The 12452-nt window shown below is 37.5% G+C and overlaps 1 pseudogene; it reads left to right on the forward strand.

Annotated features, from left to right (window-relative positions):
* Positions 1-11676: 11676 nt before the first annotated feature.
* Positions 11677-12190, forward strand: LOC102429986 (annotated as a pseudogene).
* Positions 12191-12452: the final 262 nt, after the last annotated feature.

Here is a 12452-nt window from a genome sequence, read left to right on the forward strand (position 1 = left end):
TTCTTCTTTTTAAAGATTGTTTCATTATTCTGTGTCCTTGAAAAATCCATATAAATTTTGGGATTAGTTTGTCAGTTTATGCAAAGAAATCACCTGGGATGTTGATAAGGATTGTGTTGAATCTGCAGACCAATTTGGCAAGTATTGTCATCTTAACAAGTTTAAGTCTTCTGATGTCCATATATTTGTCTTTTCTAATTCCTATCAAGCTTTTAGAGTGTAAGTTTTGCATTTATTTTGTTATTTTTTAGTATTCTTCCTGAGACTATTTAAATAGAATTCTTTTCTTGATTTCTTTATTTGCTTATTGCTACTGTATAGAAAAACCATAGATTTTAATTTGTTGATTTTATATCCTGAAAACTCACTGAATGCCTTAATTAGTTCTAATTTTTATTATTAGACTCTCCTTAGTATTTTTTTGTTGTTAATGTGGTATATTACATGAGTTGATTTTTAGGTGTTGAACAAAATTTGCATTCCTGGAATAAATTATATCTGGTCATGGTGTATAATTAATAATCCCTTGGATGCGTTGCTAGGTTTGACTTAAAATATTTTGTTAAGTACTTTTGTATCTATATTTATAAAACATTGTTGTTGTTTTTCTTTTCTTATAATGTCTGAAGCCTGAAAGCAAGCCCCACTAAGAGGATGTGTAAGGAAATCTCCCACACCTGGGTTCTAGCACGCAGGCTAAATGGAAAAATCTTGGAAATTCAAAGGCTGTGGGCAGAAGCCGATCAGGTGGTGGGAATACCTCCTCAAAAAGTGCTTAAAGGAGCTATTGCTTGTATGTGGAGTACTCCAGAACTTTGCTGTCTTGCCAGGGAAGGGCTAAATTCTTGGTTCCAGGACATGTGTAGGGAAGTCTGAAGATAACTAGATTTTTATGAGATGTGGGGATTGAGTAAAGAGGAAGCTATTAGTGATAGACTTTATCTCTGTCTCCCACTGTGGAGCCAGACACAGCCTGTTGTTTTAAAAATATTTTTTCTTTTAATTATTGACACTATTGCAGATGTCCCCCATTCCCTCCCCCTTTTCCAGCTTCCACGCAGCCCCTGTTTTAACACATCAAGTGCCTCATGCTCCAAAGTAGAGTGACCAATCATCCTGGTTTGCTCTGGACTATAGAGGTTCCCAGGAGATGGGACCTATGGTGCTAAAACTGGGAGAGAACAGGGCAAACTGGGCCAAGTTGGCCACCCTATTTCAGTGTCCTACGGCTCCCAGTAAAAATATGAATTCTCCCTCTACTCGGTCAGCTGGGTGGGAAGAAGAAAGCAGTGTTCCTGGAATAACCCACATGTATGAAAGGATAATTAATCTCTAAACCTAGGGTTTCTCATACTGGGAGTAAGTGTAACAGGTTTTTACAGTTCTCTGTGGGAATATTATTTTTATTTCAATGATAAAGCTAAATGTAAGATATTTTTAAAAAGAAATCAGAGCATGTGTCTTATAACAGGACATTGCTTAGAACCTTCGATGCCTGAGTTTTGGGCTGTTTGATGTCTGGAAGCTCTGCTTCAGTTTTCAGGTCCTAACAAGTAAAAAGCACAGTCTAACTCTACAGTTAATACCAAGCGAAGGCCAAATGTCTTCCCTGCAGGTGATTGCAATAAAGCTCTCCCAGTCTTTCTGCCAGAAAAGAGGTGAGAAAGTGGAGTTACAGCAAAACACAAAGTAGTGAAGAACGTAGAACTCAAACATCTGTATGTGTCATTGCAGTTAGTAGCCTTCGGGTTGAGACTCCTGGATTCGCTTTGGTGCAGTAGCATCATCGGTTATGTTAAATTACTGCTTCTAATAATTACCGCTTATTGGCTTAGCAACTTTTTGAGTTTTCACTTGGTTTTATTGTTGAATGAGAACAATAGTTATAATTAGTTTATATTAAGATTTTGTGCATACTGTATAAGTAACAATTAATGTCAACACTGAGAATATAGATTTTATATAAATACAATGTTAATGTAAATGTAAATAATGTTTTCTTTCTTTAAATGGCAATATAAAGAGAAGTATGTACAGCTTTCTGAAGGTATTCTGACTTCATGCAGATACATTTCTGTTGTAAAATTTTAGGCTCTGTTGAGGGAGATAGCAAGGATTCAGTAGGGAGGAAGGAAGAGAAAGTGGGAGGTCACTTTGTTTAAAGAGCTAACATACTTTTTATAGTTCATATCTGATTTTCTGCCATGGTTGATTGTATTCTTTAGAATCCACAAACTTTTTATGTAAAGATAGCTGATTAATGAAGCCCATGATTTTAGTGGCAAGATTCTAAGGAAATATAAGTTTTTAGGTGTAAGTCATTTGGGGGTGGGTATCTGATATTTGAGTGTATAATAATATTGAGAAATAAAATAAATAATACTTAACATATATTGATTGCTTACATGTCACATACTGTTCTGTTTATTAGACTATTTTCTTTTCCTCAACCACTTAGGAATAAGCTATTGTTATTTCCACTTCATAGAAGAGAAAGCAGAGGCACAGAAAAGTGCAGTAATTTGCCTGAGGACACACACTTACAAATAATGAATCTTGATTTCGCAAGTATTCTGGTTTTAGAGTGCACACTCTTAGGCATTATGCTATTAAATGTGATTAGCAATATCAGTATCAATGACCTATCTTAGAGAATACATTTAAGACACTATGTAAATGCATGGAAATAAGTAATTAGCAATTAACAAATACCAATTTATAATTAAAGACAGATCTTTGGTGCTAATTACTGTATGTGACATTAAAGTGAAAAGGGACAAGAAAATTTTTCCACTATAACTGAAGACTCCATTTTATTTCACATTTATAATGTAGCTGCACATTATATAACTAGTGATAAACTAGAATTTATTGGTGTCTTCAAGCATAAATGGGGATTCCCTTATTGACTAAGATTCCAAAAAGTTAGATGGCAGTGTTGTAAAGTGTTTGGAATGTTGCATCTAACATTGCCCCATTTCTAAAAGTGAAGAGTATAAGAAAAGTGCAGGTGTTTGAGGAATAGATTATGTTCTATTAAAGTTCATCTTCCTAGGAGAAAATATTTTGCTACTTTATAAGCTTAGGTTGCACAAGAACTGGAATTTCTGAATGAGGTAAAGTTATTACTGTCATTAATAAGGGTTCTGTTACTTAGTAACTTGGAACATTTTATTATCTTCTTAAAGTAATAAACTCCATAGGAATGATCAATATAATGCCTCAAAATTGTTTCCAAGGAGTATATTTAAACCTGGATTTATATATACATACATCAGAAATATTTCTGCCTCAGTGAACTGCATATAAAGAGGCTTCTGTTTTTGTTTCTAAGGCAAAACAGTAGAAATGTAAATGGGTCACTTAAATGAAAAGTCCAAGGGTAGGGCTCACTTTAAAAGTAACTGGATGAAAGGGCTTAATCAGTGTCATCAAGAATGTACTTATTTATATTTTGCAAGGTATTTATTCTACTTGGTTGGTTTTATGCTCATGCTTATTTATGTGAATCAAAAATTAGGTTCCATCATTTCAAGAATTATATTATCTTTATAGCTAGTGATACCGGAGAAGCAACAGAGCTTCTTAGATTGGGAAAGTCCTCTGAATGATTTTGATTGAATTCCTGTTTTGACTTAATTCCTGTCACTATCTTGGATTGAATTACTATGTTCTATAATGGGCAGTTCTGATTGGCCACTCTGGGTCATGTGCCCATTCTTGTGAGGGGAGGTTAGAGCTATGCATTTGATAGAACATCATAAGAAGTGTGACTGAGTCTGTCCAATGGGCACAGATACTTGACAAAAGCTTACATAATATTCTATGAGGCTCCTTTGGGGCGGGGGGGCGGGGCAGACATAGCCTTTTGTCTTTTTCTGATACTATTGCTTATTTGGTAGGATGTAACCATGGGTAGCCAGTGGCCATCTTGCTTGTCATGTGGATAGAGCCTATCTATAAAGCTGTGGTCATCCTTAATATTATTTAGTGAATATTTTTGGCTCCCTGAGTTTTAAGCACATAGTAGCTTTGTATTTCCAGATCCCCCTGTGGTTGATGGCATTTTGTTACTTGCTCTGGACAATAAATCATGAGAGAAAATGATGTATCACTTCTGGGTGGAGAAATTAATTACTGATGTTAGATTCTCTGGAGTTCTTTCTATTAGGTATAGCACTTGACAACACTGAAAATGTTTACTCCCACCAGTCAGAATTATTCCTGCATTATTACTCTTCCATAATTACTGAATTATCCCTGAGCGATAGGGCCTTCTTGTTGGGTCCCAATGGACATCCTATATAATAAAAGGCTAATATGCAAATCGACCAAACGGTGGAACGACCAGTCGTTATGATGTGCACTGACCACCAGGGGGCTGATGCTCAATGCAGGAGCTGCCCCCTGGTGGTCAGTACACTCCCACAGGGGGAGTGCTGCTCAGCCAGAAGCTGGGCTCACAGCTGGCAAGCACAGCAGTGGTGGTGGGAGCCTCTCCTGCCTCCGCGGCAGTGCCGAAGATGTCCAACTGATGGCTCAGGGAGCAGGCCTAAGCCATCAGTCGGACATCCCCTGAGGGCTCCCAGACTGCGAGAGGGTGCAGGCTGGGCTGAGGGACCCCCTGAGTGCACGAATTTCTAGTATGATATAAACAAGAAAAGAATCTTTGTTCAGTTTTAAGTCAATTAGATTTTGGGCTTCTTTGTCCCTGCACCATGATATAGACCATCCTGATAATCCTAAAGCTGTAAATTCCCATATTGCTTTATTGTATTCACTCAATCTTATAACTATTGTATGGCTCAAGTGATAAGGCAAATATTACCAGTATTTATTTTTGTATTTGTTCTTCTCATAATCAGGTCTTTAATTTTCATAACAGATATATGTAGAGGGTTTGGTATAAATTGTTGCATACCTTCCTAAACATTTGTGATTAACTCCACTGAGTGCCTTTTACACAGCTAAGTATAATTTATTTATCAGGAGATACTAATTTTTCCTTCATACATTCTCAGTTCCTAAACATTAAAACATTAAACACTTCCTTCCAAACCTGGTTTGCATTAAAGAAAGCCTGAATGAAAGGGATTTATGCTGTAGTGCAACATTCTAAATTAGCAATACTGAGACTTGACCCTGTACAATTTTCCAAACTTTTCTACTATGCTGAAATCATAAGTTTTATTGACGTGTAAGCTGTATTTATCTCCTTTCTTTCTTCAGGGATTCTTTTTCCTTGCAGAAGAATGTCAAGGAAACAGTAATTTCTGTCTTTTATTAACCAAGGTTAAAAGACAACAGAAATTGCCCCAATGAAATATTTAAGAATGACATTAAGATAATATATAACTTCATGTTTATCTTTCTGCAACTGAAAGTTTCATTTGAGGAATCAAGTTATAACAGATGGAAATTTTGAACGTGAGTTGTAAAACCAAGATTTAAATTTTCAAGGAAATAAATTAAAAATAGGTTTCATAGCTCCACTAGTAAGATACCTTCATCAAAAAAGGGTAACAAAAGAATTAGGTTGTTAGAGATTTTTCAGGAATCGGTGCAAATGATTTCTTTGGTGTAAGCTGTGCAGTGACTCCTGCTCTTTGACAGAAGGTTGGAAGCATGTCTAGTGAAAAGCACTCCATCAGGCCCATGGAGTTTTGAGATGGGATTCCTGTAGTTACAGTATGGGGGACTGGAATCTGATTATAGCTGCTTTGCCAATGGAATTGCTGTGACTAGATTTTTATTGGTCCCAGTTTCTCTGGGAAAAGGGTGAATGAGTTGTACCTTTGCATCAGAGGATGGACAAATGAGAGATCCAATCTGGAGCCATTTGAAATCCAGCCAAATAGTTATTCTGAAAGTTCTGTGAGCTCCCTAAAGAGAGTCTGAATGTGGTGAATGGCTAACCATCAATGGGCTCAGTGGGAGCAGCTGGAAGATTGATCCCGTGTGTCTTGGGAAAGAACAACAGAATGTTCCCAGTTGGGGAATCTCTGAAGAAGGCACAAAATTACTTAATAGTGAAGGAATAAACTTTAAACATCTGCCAGGCTAAGAGAATGCAAACCTAGCTTAGAATGAAGCCATTTAAGTAAGAACTTGCTTCTCTCTCTTCCATTTCCCACCCTCTTGTTTGCAGAAACAGTGATGGGAATGCTTCTAAAAGGAGTTGGCCTCTAGCAAGGCTAGCTCAAGGAGAGGAGACAGTACAGCCAAGTCTAGACTATGATAGGTGGTTGGACTTTTTTGCTGTGGAATTGAGAGAGTGCTTGGGACTTAAAGTGGCCTAGGCTTTCATCTTCTCTAAGAAATCAGGGGCAAACTGCTCCATCAGCAGGTTTAGAGAGATGAGAGAGTAGCTCTTTGGGCACACACCCACGGGACATGTTTGTTCAGGTTACTGGTTATGTTCATTAAGTCTTATATTTGAAAAAAAACGATAACTTTTCTAATCTCTAAATGATACTTTTCACTAATCTATTACTTTAATTCTAAGTTGCATTAATTTTTCACATATTTAAAATTGACATGTACATTTAATGTGAAAATTTGTCTTCTTTCCAAAAATGTTTCCAAAATATTAATAATGCATCTTAGAATTGCTTGGGTCCTCGGATTTAGGAACTGCATTATTAAAAAGATGTGCTATTTTCACATAATACTTTACATAATTTTATATTAAATATTGGATCGAGTCACTGAGGGGGCCAAAATAATTATTTAAATATCTGCAGTACCAATATAAATTACTTTGATCTTGAAATTTCCACATAAAAATCAACATAGTATTTCTTGAAAATGCAATCCTTAAGGATCCTGCTTTCAAGTAAAAAAAAGCTCTACTGGTAATTTAAAACAGTAAATTGTTCTGTTAATTACAACTATAGTTATCTGACTTTTAAAGAGCTCAAGGCTCATTTTATTCTCAACTTTGTTTAAATGTACAATGAAGAATCATTGGACTATCCTATATAATAAAAGGCTAACATGCAAATTGACCAAACAGCAGAACGACCGGTCACTATGATGCACACTGACCACGAGGGGGCAGATACTGAACGCAGAAGCTGCCCCCTGGTGGTCAGTACACTCCTACAGGGGGAGCACTACTCATCCAGAAGCTGGGCTCAAAGCTGGCGAGCACAGCAGCGGTAGCGGGATGTCCAATAGCCGTCAGTCGGACATCCCCCAAGGGCTCCTGGACAGCGAGAGGGCACAGGCTGGGCTGAGAGACCCCCCCTCCCCAGTGCACAAATTTCATGCACTGGGCCTCTAGTTTTATATAAGAAGAAGTCTTAATATGTAGGTTATTTGTTTTAGATAATGTAAGTATAGTGTCAAACTGAAATGCTAATTTCTCAGGTTCCAGTCTAGGGTTGTTGTTTTTTTCTGATACTTAGAGATACATAAGGTGCATCAGAAAAATATGGCATCATTGGAAAAAATTGCATTCACATTAACTGCCCATATCAATTACAACTTACATTCATTTCCAGATGTGTAAAAATGAATATTATTCAGAATGAAGAGAATATAATATTCTATGCTGTAAGGTATTAATAATTTAACAAATGAATCATGTTTGTTGAACCCTGCTCTCATTAAGGAAATATTTGGTGTGGAGAAGAGTACACAAAAAAGTATAAGACACAATTCCTACTCTCAAGGAAATGACATTTTATCTGAAGAGAGATCTGTGAAAAATAACATGCACATGGGACCACATGGTAAGAGCACAAGAGGGGCACAGATGAGGAATCTCATCCATTCTCACAGCTTTACCAACTACCTAGAGGGGGGTGATTGCCAAATTATTGCTTCTAGCCTTGACCTCCTTAGTAAGTTTTATTTTCATGTTTTCCATATTTTCAACGACCTCTTACACATTTTTATCTGACATCCTCAGGATGACTCAAATAAAGCATTATCTTCCCCCAACAACCTTGGTCCTGCTTCTGTATTTCTTCTTTGTAAGGTCATTGCAGCTTCTCAACAATGAAGAAAAACCCTCCACTCCCCCATACCCGCCTCTCCAGCAGAGCTGTCTACCTGCTCTCTATCTATGAGTCTGTCTCTATTATGCTTGGTAGGCCAGTTTGTTCATTAAATTCCACAAAGAGTGAAATCATATGGTACTTGCCTTTCTCAGACTGTCTTATTTCAATTAGCATAATGTTCCCCAGGTCCCTCCATGATACAGCAAAGGGTAAGATATTCTTCCTTTTTATGGCAGAGGAGTATTCCATTGAGTAAATGTACCAACAACTTTGTTTTTTGTTGTTGTTCTCCCCCTCTTGCCCCCAACAAAAAGGTAAAACCCTTTTAAAATTATCCTTTCCTTTAGAAATTCACAGGGGGCCATTGGCTCTTTTGTAATTTCAAGATAATTCTGGTGACTCTTCTGTAGTGCCTGGGTTTTGCTGGAGGAGTTCTTACCTGATATCACTAACCACTTTTCTGCTGACCTTGAACTAGCCGGAGACAGGTTAGATAAATCATTGTGAACTTCTGCAAAGCAAAGTGTGATTAAAACCTCAAGGAAGGCTTAACATTTTTTTCCACTTCTTTGATTTTTAATAGCATAGAATAAGAAGTGTATACATCCTGGCCTTTTCAATACATCAGATAATTTTGTGTAAAGGAACCAATACCAGAGAATTTGAATTCAGTAGCTTTCCATTCTGATCAGCTAATTTTTTGTTACATGAGATCAATTTTACTCCTTTACCTCAATCAGGATTTGTGGGGCTTTTAGGCAAGTCTAGATAAATGTGAGTGAGGTGGAGTAATCATTGGGGCCGTTAAAAAGCCCACTAACCTACATTTTCTCAATATCTGAATGGTATTCTTGAAATGGAATGCGGCGGAGTGAATAATGACCTGGAAAGGTGCTAAGGAAACAATCCCAGTGGCCAGGAATGGAAATCGATATGTTCACTTCTTCCTGCGCACCAGGGCTGGCAGCTTTGTTCAGCGCTGTTTGTTTTGGGAACCGACATGGTACTCATCCCACAAAAGGGGGTGAGTTAAGATCAGAGACCACGCATGCCCTCGAGTGTAAGTGATTTCCAAGCTGACAGAATTTAGGGACCACTCCTGGGCGAGAATGCCTGAAAGACTTTTTCCATCTCAACTTTCAGGAGATCAATCAGTTCCTTTGTACAACAGAAACGGGCCCATAAAAAGGGAACTGGGATAGAAAGCTACTTGTAAAAATGTATTTTATTGGAAAATAACGTGCTCAGGCTCTTAAGTTAGCAGCTGAACTTTTCAGTGCGGGAATATAAAAATAGGTCAAGAGACACATTAAAATAGATCACGAGGAGCCTGTTTCCAGTGACTGTCACGGGTAAGCCAGCAGCAGCATGTCACAGATAATATGCGTTTTCTTCCTAGACAGTTTCAGCTGTAACTAGAGAGGCTCAAAGTGGCAGTCATTCATAAACCCATAGGTGGTAATAGAGTTTTTTTAAGTCCATTTTTTTTTTCTCGCTCAGTCTAGGCTGCCACCCTCTTTATAGCCCATTTTATTTGATAATCAACACTTGAGCGAAAGACAGGTGGCCATGCTTCTTAAATACCTCTGTGGCTTCCCGGGCCTCTTGCTGGCTACAAAACCTTCTCTTCTATAGCTATTCCTTTGGCTATGTTGAAAATTCTGGTATAAAACTAAGTAAGTACAGTAAAATGGAATGAACCTGAAGAGTTTAAACTAGAAACAGTACAATTTCTATCTAGTGCAGTATTTTAAAAAATTGATTTGGTTGTCAATATTTTAAAATAGGAAGATTTCACACACACAAAACTCACAGATTCCCAGCTTCCCTTTAAGAATTGGAAAGTTGTATTGCATTCTCACCTGACCAAAACCAGCTGTCGCTAAGTGGTGACAGCTCTCTCCAGAGGGGTTAAATTGTGAAAAGGGCAAAACTTCACCATATTGGTTTGTTTCTTAATCAGAATTTCTGCTCTGCTTTACCTGTTTAGATTGTATTATATATTTGAGTTGAGAATGCCAAATGAATGCATGCAATTTTATTCTGTTAATTGGAGATGGCTAATCAGAATTCGGTTGCTGCTTTTGTAAACCATATAAGTAGAATCAAGCCTTACAGGTTTTCATCCTACACTCCCAGCTCTGTTCTGTTTGATTCTTTTGAAGTTTGCTACCATACAACAGCAGTTAATTTGGCTCAGTCTAGAGAAGAGATGTGGCAACGAGAATTGTGTGGAAGTATATTTCCTGTGGCTACCTGTCTTGGGAGGTTTCTTAGATGGAGTGTGACCCCATTTAAAACAGAAGCTTGAAGCAGGAAAAAATAATTATCCTGCTCTTCAAAACTGCTACAGTCTTTCAGGAGGGCAGTTTATTAAGAAGTTTATCAAAAGCCTTAAAAGCTCGTATATCCTTTAACCCAATAATTTCATTCCTAGAAATAGACTTGAAAAAAATAATCAGAGACAGGCTCAAACATTTATTGTGATGGTACTTACAATAAAAAAATATAGGTACAATCTAAATACTGAACATTAGAATAAATTCTGGAATATACTTATGAATTGAAGCTATGCAGCCACTGGAAATAATGTTTACAAGAATGTCCAGCAGCGATGTAAATGTGAATGATTTATTATAAAATGGACAAAGGCAGTAAGATTCCAATTATCTGAAACTCACATTTGCTTGCAGATACACAGAAAAAAGGGAATATTAATAACAAAATATTAATAGTAATTATCTGGAATAGTGACATTTAATTTTTTCTATAATTTTAAATTTCTGCTATGAATAAATGATTTTTGTAACTGGAAAAGGACACTTAATTTAAAATATTTTTCTCTATTACTCTTCTGATTTCTCTCTCCCAACATCACTGCTTTCCAATCTTCAACAACAACTAGAGTCAAAAGAATGAATAAAAAGGTCAGAATACTGTCACAAAGTGATTGAGATTAGAGAATCTTAATCAAGAGCCAGGGTGCTTCAAATATCAGATCAGATATTTTTGGCTATATGAGCTCCAGTAAGTACTTAGCATTTCCATGCCTCAGTTTCCTCATTATAAAACAACTATGTGATAATACTTGTAGAGTTATTGTAAGAATTAAGTAAGCTAATATTTTAAAGAACTTAAAATAGGGTCTTGTCTGTTTTAGATGCTTTTGTGCTTATTGAATAGATCAAGTATAGTATGAGAGCTTTAGGTTACAGGTGGCCATTGCAACCTTTTAAAATTTAGGTTGTAAAGGTTTTGAGAGAATAAACTTGTTTCCCTTGGATTTTTGAAGTGACACATTGTGCTTTCTGGGCTCAGGTGAGAGTTGTTGGAAGTGGCATTCGTAGTCTGGTGAATGTGTATCCCATATTCTAGAACCTTTTCTAGCGCTCCTCAAGGACAGGGTCGGGCTCCTGAGCACTGCTGGAGATGGTTCAGCTTTGTGTAGTGCAGCTTTGACTGAGAATGACAGAACTTAATGGATCCTTAAAGTAAAGGAGGCCATAAACTCAGATCAAACTGGAAGGATGCATGTTTTGCTTATCTCAGAAGAATCTGGAAAACATTAGTTTCACAGGCAAGTGGTGATGTTCCGGGGCCAAACTTAGAAAAATAAAAATTATTCTTGCTTCCTTTCCGATCCGCCATCTGCGGTGGAGTCCCCGCCCAGATGCAGATTTTCATGAAAACCCTCACGGGGAAGACCATCACTCTCGAGGTTGAACCCTCAGATACCATAGAAAACGTAAGGGCCAAGATCCAGGATAAGAAAGGAATTCCTCCTGATCAGCAAAGACTGATCTTTGCTGGAAATAATGTTTACAAGAATGGGCGTACTTTGTCTGACTACAATGTTTAAAAGGAGTCCACTCTTCATCTTGTGTTGAGACTTTGTGGTGGTGCTAAGAAGGAGAAGAAGCAGTCTTACACCGCTCCCAAGAAAAACAAGCGTAAGAGAAAGAAGGTGAAGCTGGCTGTCCTGAAATACCACAAAGTGGATGAGAAGGGCACAACCAGTCGCCTTTGTCGGGAGTGCCTTTCAGAGGAATGTGGTGCTGGGGTTTTTATGGCCAGCCACCTTGACAGACATTATTGTGGCAAACGTTATCTGACCTATTGCTTCAACAAACCAGAAGACAAGTAATTGTATTTGGGTTAATAAAAGACACGAACTAAAAAAAAAATTATTCTTAGAGGTTTTCCTAACCACATACTAAACACAGGTGAGATTGACTCATATGCACTTAGTCTAGAAACCGTAGAAATGGGGGTATTTTTATTTTAATGGAAAATGTGCAGTTTCTCACTTGGAAATATTCATAGTCTGAGGCTTCCTGTCTTTAAGGAGCTTAGAGCAACCATCCCTAGACTTTGCTGCTGGAGAGTATCTCTAGGAGTGTTCATGCTGCCTTCAGGTCTCTGATCAAGTGTCCCTTATGGATGAGG

The sequence above is a fragment of the Myotis lucifugus genome, unplaced genomic scaffold, assembly GCF_000147115.1.
Source record: "Myotis lucifugus unplaced genomic scaffold, Myoluc2.0 scaffold_39, whole genome shotgun sequence".
In the NCBI taxonomy this organism is placed as follows: Eukaryota; Metazoa; Chordata; class Mammalia; order Chiroptera; family Vespertilionidae; genus Myotis; species Myotis lucifugus.